Source organism: Nelumbo lutea, chromosome 1 (genome assembly GCF_056320005.1).
Source record: "Nelumbo lutea isolate HS-2025 chromosome 1, American lotus-T2T, whole genome shotgun sequence".
In the NCBI taxonomy this organism is placed as follows: Eukaryota; Viridiplantae; Streptophyta; class Magnoliopsida; order Proteales; family Nelumbonaceae; genus Nelumbo; species Nelumbo lutea.
This window is the reverse complement of record NC_142684.1, coordinates 53,909,385-53,924,009: the sequence shown is the minus strand read 5'-3', so window position 1 is coordinate 53,924,009 and position 14,625 is coordinate 53,909,385.

Here is a 14,625-nt window from a genome sequence, read left to right as displayed (position 1 = left end):
GAGTCGGTCTGGGCTTCCTATTTAAACGATATGACAGTTTACCAACTTTATCTCATTATTTTGGATTCGTTAAATTACTACATGGAGTTTGGTGTTGTAATAAGGATTATTAGTGGGTCTAGATTTGGTCGATCATTGGATGGTTGGTGAGGGCCTGGTCAGTTTTGGAAAATGTTTAATTGGCTCTACCTGGTTTGGATAGAATCATTTCTGTGGGTTTCGATTCAATGGTTTGATTTGTTTTATGTTGTTTAAATGGTGGCATTGTTTGTATTGATGCTTGCTTATTGGCTATCTTTTGATTTCAATAAACTGGTTTCATTTTTTAAAACAATTGAGGTGATTTCCTAATTTCTCTAAATATGATGGGTTTTTTAATTCAGCATATCGTGATTAGAATTGTATTAAGCCGAGTTCCTGTACATTAAATTGTTTATATCATATATTTCCTTTGAATTCTTTTAGACCGTTGACAAGTTCTTGTATCGATTGTTCCTAGTTCATTTGGTCTGGGTTTGCTATTTATACGAGAGTATTGTTTTCCTGCTTTATCTATGTAAGTTGGATTCGTTGAATTTACCACAAGGACTTTAGAGTTTTGAAAAGGATTATTAGTGGGTATAGATTATGACGATCATTGGATGGTTGGGGAGGGATTGCTCAATTTTGGAAAATGTTTAATTGGTTCTACCTGTTTTGGCTAGAATAAGTTTTGTGGGTTTTCATTGAATGGTTTTATTAACCATAGGTATAGTCGATGTTTATCAGATGAGTTTATCTATGTTTAGTTGGTTTTATTTGTATCTGGATCGATTAGTTTGAAAGTGAGTGCTCAAAAATTGACTATTTCTACTTTCAACTTTATTGTTTTTAATTTGGCTTTTTCTTGATAGGTTACATTTGCTTGGATTATCTTGGGTTGTTTTAAGTTGATTTCAACTATGCTTTGCGTAGTTGATCTTTTTTATTTAATGCCTCGATAATTTACAATGGATTTGTTAAATAATGTGGATAATTTTTTACCAGGCTTCTGTTTTGGAAAATGTTTAATTGTGATTTGGCGAGAATCAATTTTGTGGGCTTTGATTGAATGGTTTCGTGAACCTTTGGTATAGACGATGTTTCTTAGATGAGTTTATCTATGTTGAGTTGGTTTTATTTGTATCTGGATCGGTTAGTTTGAAAATGAATCCTCAAAATTTGACTGTTCTACTTTCAAATTTGTTATCTCTAATTTGGCTTTTTCTTGATAGGTTACATTTGCTTTAATTATATTGGGTTGTTTTAGGTTGATTTTAGCTACGCTTTGTGTAGTTGGTCTTTTTTAGTTAATGACTCGATAATTTACAATGGATTTGTTAAATAATGTGGATAACTTCTTACCAAGATTCTATTGTAAGTGTGTGCGGTTGGATTTATTTTATTTAGATATGATGGGTTTTTTTATGGTAAAATAGTGGCTTTAGAGTTGAAATCCGCACGACTCTTAACAGTTGATTTTACTTTGCTAGTTTTCTGCTTTGAGTTGTTTGAGGTTGTTCAAACGGTGCGATTGTTTGTATTGATCCATATTTGTTGGCTTTGTTTTGATTTGAGTAGGAACAGTTTCATTTTTTACAAGAGTTGAGTTGATTTCCTAATTATTTAGATTTGATGGGTTTTTTAATTTAGAATATCATGATTAGAGTTGTATTAAGCCAGGTTCTCATACGTTTAATTGTTTGTGTCAAGTATTTCCTTTGAACTTTTTTAGATCGTTGACAAGGTATTGTTTGGATTGATCCAAGTTAATTGGTTTGTTTGAGTCGGTCTGGGCTTCCTATTTAAACGATATGACAGTTTACCAACTTTATCTCATTATTTTGGATTCGTTGAATTACTACATGGAGTTTGGTGTTGTAATAAGGATTATTAGTGGGTCTAGATTTGGTCGATCATTGGATGGTTGGTGAGGGCCTGGTCAGTTTTGGAAAATGTTTAATTGGCTCTACCTGGTTTGGATAGAATCATTTCTGTGGGTTTCGATTCAATTGTTTGATTTGTTTTATGTTGTTTAAATGGTGGCATTGTTTGTATTGATGCTTGCTTATTGGCTATCTTTTGATTTCAATAAACTGGTTTCATTTTTTAAAACAATTGAGGTGATTTCCTAATTTCTCTAAATATGATGGGTTTTTTAATTCAGCATATCGTGATTAGAATTGTATTAAGCCGAGTTCCTGTACATTAAATTGTTTATATCATATATTTCCTTTGAATTCTTTTAGACCGTTGACAAGTTCTTGTATCGATTGTTCCTAGTTCATTTGGTCTGGGTTTGCTATTTATACGAGAGTATTGTTTTCCTGCTTTATCTATGTAAGTTGGATTCGTTGAATTTACCACAAGGACTTTAGAGTTTTGAAAAGGATTATTAGTGGGTATAGATTATTACGATCATTGGACGGTTGGGGAGGGATTGCTCAATTTTGGAAAATGTTTAATTGGTTCTACCTGTTTTGGCTTGAATAAGTTTTGTGGGTTTTCATTGAATGGTTTTATTAACCATAGGTATAGTCGATGTTTATCAGATGAGTTTATCTATGTTGAGTTGGTTTTATTTGTATCTGGATCGATTAGTTTGAAAGTGAGTGCTCAAAAATTGACTATTTCTACTTTCAACTTTATTGTTTTTAATTTGGCTTTTTCTTGATAGGTTACATTTGCTTGGATTATCTTGGGTTGTTTTAAGTTGATTTCAACTATGCTTTGCGCAGTTGATCTTTTTTATTTAATGCCTCGATAATTTACAATGGATTTGTTAAATAATGTGGATAATTTTTTACCAGGCTTCTGTTTTGGAAAATGTTTAATTGTGATTTGGCGAGAATCAATTTTGTGGGCTTTGATTGAATGGTTTCGTGAACCTTTGGTATAGACGATGTTTCTTAGATGAGTTTATCTTTGTTGAGTTGGTTTTATTTGTATCTGGATCGGTTAGTTTGAAAATGAATCCTCAAAATTTGACTGTTCTACTTTCAAATTTGTTGTCTCTAATTTGGCTTTTTCTTGATAGGTTACATTTGCTTTAATTATATTGGGTTGTTTTAGGTTGATTTTAGCTACGCTTTGTGTAGTTGGTCTTTTTTAGTTAATGACTCGATAATTTACAATGGATTTGTTAAATAATGTGGATAACTTCTTACCAAGATTCTATTGTAAGTGTGTGCGGTTGGATTTATTTTATCTAGATATGATGGGTTTTTTTATGGTAAAATAGTGGCTTTAGAGTTGAAATCCGCACGATTCTTAACAGTTGATTTTACTTTGCTAGTTTTCTGCTTTGAGTTGTTTGAGGTTGTTCAAACGGTGCGATTGTTTGTATTGATCCATATTTGTTGGCTTTGTTTTGATTTGAGTAGGAACAGTTTCATTTTTTACAAGAGTTGAGTTGATTTCCTAATTATTTAAATTTGATGGGTTTTTTAATTTAGAATATCATGATTAGAGTTGTATTAAGCCAGGTTCTCATACGTTTAATTGTTTGTGTCAAGTATTTCCTTTGAACTTTTTTAGATCGTTGACAAGGTATTGTTTGGATTGATCCAAGTTAATTGGTTTGTTTGAGTCGGTCTGGGCTTCCTATTTAAACGATATGACAGTTTACCAACTTTATCTCATTATTTTGGATTCGTTGAATTACTACATGGAGTTTGGTGTTGTAATAAGGATTATTAGTGGGTCTAGATTTGGTCGATCATTGGATGGTTGGTGAGGGCCTGGTCAGTTTTGGAAAATGTTTAATTGGCTCTACCTGGTTTGGATAGAATCATTTCTGTGGGTTTCGATTCAATGGTTTGATTTGTTTTATGTTGTTTAAATGGTGGCATTGTTTGTATTGATGCTTGCTTATTGGCTATCTTTTGATTTCAATAAACTGGTTTCATTTTTTAAAACAATTGAGGTGATTTCCTAATTTCTCTAAATATGATGGGTTTTTTAATTCAGCATATCGTGATTAGAATTGTATTAAGCCGAGTTCCTGTACATTAAATTGTTTATATCATATATTTCCTTTGAATTCTTTTAGACCGTTGACAAGTTCTTGTATCGATTGTTCCTAGTTCATTTGGTCTGGGTTTGCTATTTATACGAGAGTATTGTTTTCCTGCTTTATCTATGTAAGTTGGATTCGTTGAATTTACCACAAGGACTTTAGAGTTTTGAAAAGGATTATTAGTGGGTATATATTATGACGATCATTGGATGGTTGGGGAGGGATTGGTCAATTTTGGAAAATGTTTAATTGGTTCTACCTGTTTTGGCTAGAATAAGTTTTGTGGGTTTTCATTGAATGGTTTTATTAACCATAGGTATAGTCGATGTTTATCAGATGAGTTTATCTATGTTGAGTTGGTTTTATTTGTATCTGGATCGATTAGTTTGAAAGTGAGTGCTCAAAAATTGACTATTTCTACTTTCAACTTTATTGTTTTTAATTTGGCTTTTTCTTGATAGGTTACATTTGCTTGGATTATCTTGGGTTGTTTTAAGTTGATTTCAACTATGCTTTGCGTAGTTGATCTTTTTTATTTAATGCCTCGATAATTTACAATGGATTTGTTAAATAATGTGGATAATTTTTTACCAGGCTTCTGTTTTGGAAAATGTTTAATTGTGATTTGGCGAGAATCAATTTTGTGGGCTTTGATTGAATGGTTTCGTGAACCTTTGGTATAGACGATGTTTCTTAGATGAGTTTATCTATGTTGAGTTGGTTTTATTTGTATCTGGATCGGTTAGTTTGAAAATGAATCCTCAAAATTTGACTGTTCTACTTTCAAATTTGTTGTCTCTAATTTGGCTTTTTCTTGATAGGTTACATTTGCTTTAATTATATTGGGTTGTTTTAGGTTGATTTTAGCTACGCTTTGTGTAGTTGGTCTTTTTTAGTTAATGACTCGATAATTTACAATGGATTTGTTAAATAATGTGGATAACTTCTTACCAAGATTCTATTGTAAGTGTGTGCGGTTGGATTTATTTTATCTAGATATGATGGGTTTTTTTATGGTAAAATAGTGGCTTTAGAGTTGAAATCCGCACGATTCTTAACAGTTGATTTTACTTTGCTAGTTTTCTGCTTTGAGTTGTTTGAGGTTGTTCAAACGGTGCGATTGTTTGTATTGATCCATATTTGTTGGCTTTGTTTTGATTTGAGTAGGAACAGTTTCATTTTTTACAAGAGTTGAGTTGATTTCCTAATTATTTAGATTTGATGGGTTTTTTAATTTAGAATATCATGATTAGAGTTGTATTAAGCCAGGTTCTCATACGTTTAATTGTTTGTGTCAAGTATTTCCTTTGAACTTTTTTAGATCGTTGACAAGGTATTGTTTGGATTGATCCAAGTTAATTGGTTTGTTTGAGTCGGTCTGGGCTTCCTATTTAAACGATATGACAGTTTACCAACTTTATCTCATTATTTTGGATTCGTTGAATTACTACATGGAGTTTGGTGTTGTAATAAGGATTATTAGTGGGTCTAGATTTGGTCGATCATTGGATGGTTGGTGAGGGCCTGGTCAGTTTTGGAAAATGTTTAATTGGCTCTACCTGGTTTGGATAGAATCATTTCTGTGGGTTTCGATTCAATGGTTTGATTTGTTTTATGTTGTTTAAATGGTGGCATTGTTTGTATTGATGCTTGCTTATTGGCTATCTTTTGATTTCAATAAACTGGTTTCATTTTTTAAAACAATTGAGGTGATTTCCTAATTTCTCTAAATATGATGGGTTTTTTAATTCAGCATATCGTGATTAGAATTGTATTAAGCCGAGTTCCTGTACATTAAATTGTTTATATCATATATTTCCTTTGAATTCTTTTAGACCGTTGACAAGTTCTTGTATCGATTGTTCCTAGTTCATTTGGTCTGGGTTTGCTATTTATACGAGAGTATTGTTTTCCTGCTTTATCTATGTAAGTTGGATTCGTTGAATTTACCACAAGGACTTTAGAGTTTTGAAAAGGATTATTAGTGGGTATAGATTATGACGATCATTGGATGGTTGGGGAGGGATTGGTCAATTTTGGAAAATGTTTAATTGGTTCTACCTGTTTTGGCTAGAATAAGTTTTGTGGGTTTTCATTGAATGGTTTTATTAACCATAGGTATAGTCGATGTTTATCAGATGAGTTTATCTATGTTGAGTTGGTTTTATTGGTAACTGGATCGATTAGTTTGAAAGTGAGTGCTCAAAAATTGACTATTTCTACTTTCAACTTTATTGTTTTTAATTTGGCTTTTTCTTGATAGGTTACATTTGCTTGGATTATCTTGGGTTGTTTTAAGTTGATTTCAACTATGCTTTGCGTAGTTGATCTTTTTTATTTAATGCCTCGATAATTTACAATGGATTTGTTAAATAATGTGGATAATTTTTTACCAGGCTTCTGTTTTGGAAAATGTTTAATTGTGATTTGGCGAGAATCAATTTTGTGGGCTTTGATTGAATGGTTTCGTGAACCTTTGGTATAGACGATGTTTCTTAGATGAGTTTATCTATGTTGAGTTGGTTTTATTTGTATCTGGATCGGTTAGTTTGAAAATGAATCCTCAAAATTTGACTGTTCTACTTTCAAATTTGTTGTCTCTAATTTGGCTTTTTCTTGATAGGTTACATTTGCTTTAATTATATTGGGTTGTTTTAGGTTGATTTTAGCTACGCTTTGTGTAGTTGGTCTTTTTTAGTTAATGACTCGATAATTTACAATGGATTTGTTAAATAATGTGGATAACTTCTTACCAAGATTCTATTGTAAGTGTGTGCGGTTGGATTTATTTTATCTAGATATGATGGGTTTTTTTATGGTAAAATAGTGGCTTTAGAGTTGAAATCCGCACGATTCTTAACAGTTGATTTTACTTTGCTAGTTTTCTGCTTTGAGTTGTTTGAGGTTGTTCAAACGGTGCGATTGTTTGTATTGATCCATATTTGTTGGCTTTGTTTTGATTTGAGTAGGAACAGTTTCATTTTTTACAAGAGTTGAGTTGATTTCCTAATTATTTAGATTTGATGGGTTTTTTAATTTAGAATATCATGATTAGAGTTGTATTAAGCCAGGTTCTCATACGTTTAATTGTTTGTGTCAAGTATTTCCTTTGAACTTTTTTAGATCGTTGACAAGGTATTGTTTGGATTGATCCAAGTTAATTGGTTTGTTTGAGTCGGTCTGGGCTTCCTATTTAAACGATATGACAGTTTACCAACTTTATCTCATTATTTTGGATTCGTTGAATTACTACATGGAGTTTGGTGTTGTAATAAGGATTATTAGTGGGTCTAGATTTGGTCGATCATTGGATGGTTGGTGAGGGCCTGGTCAGTTTTGGAAAATGTTTAATTGGCTCTACCTGGTTTGGATAGAATCATTTCTGTGGGTTTCGATTCAATTGTTTGATTTGTTTTATGTTGTTTAAATGGTGGCATTGTTTGTATTGATGCTTGCTTATTGGCTATCTTTTGATTTCAATAAACTGGTTTCATTTTTTAAAACAATTGAGGTGATTTCCTAATTTCTCTAAATATGATGGGTTTTTTAATTCAGCATATCGTGATTAGAATTGTATTAAGCCGAGTTCTTGTACATTAAATTGTTTATATCATATATTTCCTTTGAATTCTTTTAGACCGTTGACAAGTTCTTGTATCGATTGTTCCTAGTTCATTTGGTCTGGGTTTGCTATTTATACGAGAGTATTGTTTTCCTGCTTTATCTATGTAAGTTGGATTCGTTGAATTTACCACAAGGACTTTAGAGTTTTGAAAAGGATTATTAGTGGGTATATATTATGACGATCATTGGATGGTTGGGGAGGGATTGGTCAATTTTGGAAAATGTTTAATTGGTTCTACCTGTTTTGGCTAGAATAAGTTTTGTGGGTTTTCATTGAATGGTTTTATTAACCATAGGTATAGTCGATGTTTATCAGATGAGTTTATCTATGTTGAGTTGGTTTTATTTGTATCTGGATCGATTAGTTTGAAAGTGAGTGCTCAAAAATTGACTATTTCTACTTTCAACTTTATTGTTTTTAATTTGGCTTTTTCTTGATAGGTTACATTTGCTTGGATTATCTTGGGTTGTTTTAAGTTGATTTCAACTATGCTTTGCGTAGTTGATCTTTTTTATTTAATGCCTCGATAATTTACAATGGATTTGTTAAATAATGTGGATAATTTTTTACCAGGCTTCTGTTTTGGAAAATGTTTAATTGTGATTTGGCGAGAATCAATTTTGTGGGCTTTGATTGAATGGTTTCGTGAACCTTTGGTATAGACGATGTTTCTTAGATGAGTTTATCTATGTTGAGTTGGTTTTATTTGTATCTGGATCGGTTAGTTTGAAAATGAATCCTCAAAATTTGACTGTTCTACTTTCAAATTTGTTGTCTCTAATTTGGCTTTTTCTTGATAGGTTACATTTGCTTTAATTATATTGGGTTGTTTTAGGTTGATTTTAGCTACGCTTTGTGTAGTTGGTCTTTTTTAGTTAATGACTCGATAATTTACAATGGATTTGTTAAATAATGTGGATAACTTCTTACCAAGATTCTATTGTAAGTGTGTGCGGTTGGATTTATTTTATCTAGATATGATGGGTTTTTTTATGGTAAAATAGTGGCTTTAGAGTTGAAATCCGCACGATTCTTAACAGTTGATTTTACTTTGCTAGTTTTCTGCTTTGAGTTGTTTGAGGTTGTTCAAACGGTGCGATTGTTTGTATTGATCCATATTTGTTGGCTTTGTTTTGATTTGAGTAGGAACAGTTTCATTTTTTACAAGAGTTGAGTTGATTTCCTAATTATTTAGATTTGATGGGTTTTTTAATTTAGAATATCATGATTAGAGTTGTATTAAGCCAGGTTCTCATACGTTTAATTGTTTGTGTCAAGTATTTCCTTTGAACTTTTTTAGATCGTTGACAAGGTATTGTTTGGATTGATCCAAGTTAATTGGTTTGTTTGAGTCGGTCTGGGCTTCCTATTTAAACGATATGACAGTTTACCAACTTTATCTCATTATTTTGGATTCGTTGAATTACTACATGGAGTTTGGTGTTGTAATAAGGATTATTAGTGGGTCTAGATTTGGTCGATCATTGGATGGTTGGTGAGGGCCTGGTCAGTTTTGGAAAATGTTTAATTGGCTCTACCTGGTTTGGATAGAATCATTTCTGTGGGTTTCGATTCAATGGTTTGATTTGTTTTATGTTGTTTAAATGGTGGCATTGTTTGTATTGATGCTTGCTTATTGGCTATCTTTTGATTTCAATAAACTGGTTTCATTTTTTAAAACAATTGAGGTGATTTCCTAATTTCTCTAAATATGATGGGTTTTTTAATTCAGCATAACGTGATTAGAATTGTATTAAGCCGAGTTCCTGTACATTAAATTGTTTATATCATATATTTCCTTTGAATTCTTTTAGACCGTTGACAAGTTCTTGTATCGATTGTTCCTAGTTCATTTGGTCTGGGTTTGCTATTTATACGAGAGTATTGTTTTCCTGCTTTATCTATGTAAGTTGGATTCGTTGAATTTACCACAAGGACTTTAGAGTTTTGAAAAGGATTATTAGTGGGTATAGATTATGACGATCATTGGATGGTTGGGGAGGGATTGGTCAATTTTGGAAAATGTTTAATTGGTTCTACCTGTTTTGGCTAGAATAAGTTTTGTGGGTTTTCATTGAATGGTTTTATTAACCATAGGTATAGTCGATGTTTATCAGATGAGTTTATCTATGTTGAGTTGGTTTTATTTGTATCTGGATCGATTAGTTTGAAAGTGAGTGCTCAAAAATTGACTATTTCTACTTTCAACTTTATTGTTTTTAATTTGGCTTTTTCTTGATAGGTTACATTTGCTTGGATTATCTTGGGTTGTTTTAAGTTGATTTCAACTATGCTTTGCGTAGTTGATCTTTTTGATTTAATGCCGCGATAATTTACAATGGATTTGTTAAATAATGTGGATAATTTTTTACCAGGCTTCTGTTTTGGAAAATGTTTAATTGTGATTTGGCGAGAATCAATTTTGTGGGCTTTGATTGAATGGTTTCGTGAACCTTTGGTATAGACGATGTTTCTTAGATGAGTTTATCTATGTTGAGTTGGTTTTATTTGTATCTGGATCGGTTAGTTTGAAAATGAATCCTCAAAATTTGACTGTTCTACTTTCAAATTTGTTGTCTCTAATTTGGCTTTTTCTTGATAGGTTACATTTGCTTTAATTATATTGGGTTGTTTTAGGTTGATTTTAGCTACGCTTTGTGTAGTTGGTCTTTTCTAGTTAATGACTCGATAATTTACAATGGATTTGTTAAATAATGTGGATAACTTCTTACCAAGATTCTATTGTAAGTGTGTGCGGTTGGATTTATTTTATCTAGATATGATGGGTTTTTTTATGGTAAAATAGTGGCTTTAGAGTTGAAATCCGCACGATTCTTAACAGTTGATTTTACTTTGCTAGTTTTCTGCTTTGAGTTGTTTGAGGTTGTTCAAACGGTGCGATTGTTTGTATTGATCCATATTTGTTGGCTTTGTTTTGATTTGAGTAGGAACAGTTTCATTTTTTACAAGAGTTGAGTTGATTTCCTAATTATTTAGATTTGATGGGTTTTTTAATTTAGAATATCATGATTAGAGTTGTATTAAGCCAGGTTCTCATACGTTTAATTGTTTGTGTCAAGTATTTCCTTTGAACTTTTTTAGATCGTTGACAAGGTATTGTTTGGATTGATCCAAGTTAATTGGTTTGTTTGAGTCGGTCTGGGCTTCCTATTTAAACGATATGACAGTTTACCAACTTTATCTCATTATTTTGGATTCGTTGAATTACTACATGGAGTTTGGTGTTGTAATAAGGATTATTAGTGGGTCTAGATTTGGTCGATCATTGGATGGTTGGTGAGGGCCTGGTCAGTTTTGGAAAATGTTTAATTGGCTCTACCTGGTTTGGATAGAATCATTTCTGTGGGTTTCGATTCAATTGTTTGATTTGTTTTATGTTGTTTAAATGGTGGCATTGTTTGTATTGATGCTTGCTTATTGGCTATCTTTTGATTTCAATAAACTGGTTTCATTTTTTAAAACAATTGAGGTGATTTCCTAATTTCTCTAAATATGATGGGTTTTTTAATTCAGCATATCGTGATTAGAATTGTATTAAGCCGAGTTCCTGTACATTAAATTGTTTATATCATATATTTCCTTTGAATTCTTTTAGACCGTTGACAAGTTCTTGTATCGATTGTTCCTAGTTCATTTGGTCTGGGTTTGCTATTTATACGAGAGTATTGTTTTCCTGCTTTATCTATGTAAGTTGGATTCGTTGAATTTACCACAAGGACTTTAGAGTTTTGAAAAGGATTATTAGTGGGTATAGATTATGACGATCATTGGATGGTTGGGGAGGGATTGGTCAATTTTGGAAAATGTTTAATTGGTTCTACCTGTTTTGGCTAGAATAAGTTTTGTGGGTTTTCATTGAATGGTTTTATTAACCATAGGTATAGTCGATGTTTATCAGATGAGTTTATCTATGTTGAGTTGGTTTTATTGGTAACTAAATCGATTAGTTTGAAAGTGAGTGCTCAAAAATTGACTATTTCTACTTTCAACTTTATTGTTTTTAATTTGGCTTTTTCTTGATAGGTTACATTTGCTTGGATTATCTTGGGTTGTTTTAAGTTGATTTCAACTATGCTTTGCGTAGTTGATCTTTTTTATTTAATGCCTCGATAATTTACAATGGATTTGTTAAATAATGTGGATAATTTTTTACCAGGCTTCTGTTTTGGAAAATGTTTAATTGTGATTTGGCGAGAATCAATTTTGTGGGCTTTGATTGAATGGTTTCGTGAACCTTTGGTATAGACGATGTTTCTTAGATGAGTTTATCTATGTTGAGTTGGTTTTATTTGTATCTGGATCGGTTAGTTTGAAAATGAATCCTCAAAATTTGACTGTTCTACTTTCAAATTTGTTGTCTCTAATTTGGCTTTTTCTTGATAGGTTACATTTGCTTTAATTATATTGGGTTGTTTTAGGTTGATTTTAGCTACGCTTTGTGTAGTTGGTCTTTTTTAGTTAATGACTCGATAATTTACAATGGATTTGTTAAATAATGTGGATAACTTCTTACCAAGATTCTATTGTAAGTGTGTGCGGTTGGATTTATTTTATCTAGATATGATGGGTTTTTTTATGGTAAAATAGTGGCTTTAGAGTTGAAATCCGCACGATTCTTAACAGTTGATTTTACTTTGCTAGTTTTCTGCTTTGAGTTGTTTGAGGTTGTTCAAACGGTGCGATTGTTTGTATTGATCCATATTTGTTGGCTTTGTTTTGATTTGAGTAGGAACAGTTTCATTTTTTACAAGAGTTGAGTTGATTTCCTAATTATTTAGATTTGATGGGTTTTTTAATTTAGAATATCATGATTAGAGTTGTATTAAGCCAGGTTCTCATACGTTTAATTGTTTGTGTCAAGTATTTCCTTTGAACTTTTTTAGATCGTTGACAAGGTATTGTTTGGATTGATCCAAGTTAATTGGTTTGTTTGAGTCGGTCTGGGCTTCCTATTTAAACGATATGACAGTTTACCAACTTTATCTCATTATTTTGGATTCGTTGAATTACTACATGGAGTTTGGTGTTGTAATAAGGATTATTAGTGGGTCTAGATTTGGTCGATCATTGGATGGTTGGTGAGGGCCTGGTCAGTTTTGGAAAATGTTTAATTGGCTCTACCTGGTTTGGATAGAATCATTTCTGTGGGTTTCGATTCAATGGTTTGATTTGTTTTATGTTGTTTAAATGGTGGCATTGTTTGTATTGATGCTTGCTTATTGGCTATCTTTTGATTTCAATAAACTGGTTTCATTTTTTAAAACAATTGAGGTGATTTCCTAATTTCTCTAAATATGATGGGTTTTTTAATTCAGCATAACGTGATTAGAATTGTATTAAGCCGAGTTCCTGTACATTAAATTGTTTATATCATATATTTCCTTTGAATTCTTTTAGACCGTTGACAAGTTCTTGTATCGATTGTTCCTAGTTCATTTGGTCTGGGTTTGCTATTTATACGAGAGTATTGTTTTCCTGCTTTATCTATGTAAGTTGGATTCGTTGAATTTACCACAAGGACTTTAGAGTTTTGAAAAGGATTATTAGTGGGTATAGATTATGACGATCATTGGATGGTTGGGGAGGGATTGGTCAATTTTGGAAAATGTTTAATTGGTTCTACCTGTTTTGGCTAGAATAAGTTTTGTGGGTTTTCATTGAATGGTTTTATTAACCATAGGTATAGTCGATGTTTATCAGATGAGTTTATCTATGTTGAGTTGGTTTTATTTGTATCTGGATCGATTAGTTTGAAAGTGAGTGCTCAAAAATTGACTATTTCTACTTTCAACTTTATTGTTTTTAATTTGGCTTTTTCTTGATAGGTTACATTTGCTTGGATTATCTTGGGTTGTTTTAAGTTGATTTCAACTATGCTTTGCGTAGTTGATCTTTTTGATTTAATGCCGCGATAATTTATAATGGATTTGTTAAATAATGTGGATAATTTTTTACCAGGCTTCTGTTTTGGAAAATGTTTAATTGTGATTTGGCGAGAATCAATTTTGTGGGCTTTGATTGAATGGTTTCGTGAACCTTTGGTATAGACGATGTTTCTTAGATGAGTTTATCTATGTTGAGTTGGTTTTATTTGTATCTGGATCGGTTAGTTTGAAAATGAATCCTCAAAATTTGACTGTTCTACTTTCAAATTTGTTGTCTCTAATTTGGCTTTTTCTTGATAGGTTACATTTGCTTTAATTATATTGGGTTGTTTTAGGTTGATTTTAGCTACGCTTTGTGTAGTTGGTCTTTTCTAGTTAATGACTCGATAATTTACAATGGATTTGTTAAATAATGTGGATAACTTCTTACCAAGATTCTATTGTAAGTGTGTGCGGTTGGATTTATTTTATCTAGATATGATGGGTTTTTTTATGGTAAAATAGTGGCTTTAGAGTTGAAATCCGCACGATTCTTAACAGTTGATTTTACTTTGCTAGTTTTCTGCTTTGAGTTGTTTGAGGTTGTTCAAACGGTGCGATTGTTTGTATTGATCCATATTTGTTGGCTTTGTTTTGATTTGAGTAGGAACAGTTTCATTTTTTACAAGAGTTGAGTTGATTTCCTAATTATTTAGATTTGATGGGTTTTTTAATTTAGAATATCATGATTAGAGTTGTATTAAGCCAGGTTCTCATACGTTTAATTGTTTGTGTCAAGTATTTCCTTTGAACTTTTTTAGATCGTTGACAAGGTATTGTTTGGATTGATCCAAGTTAATTGGTTTGTTTGAGTCGGTCTGGGCTTCCTATTTAAACGATATGACAGTTTACCAACTTTATCTCATTATTTTGGATTCGTTGAATTACTACATGGAGTTTGGTGTTGTAATAAGGATTATTAGTGGGTCTAGATTTGGTCGATCATTGGATGGTTGGTGAGGGCCTGGTCAGTTTTGGAAAATGTTTAATTGGCTCTACCTGGTTTGGATAGAATCATT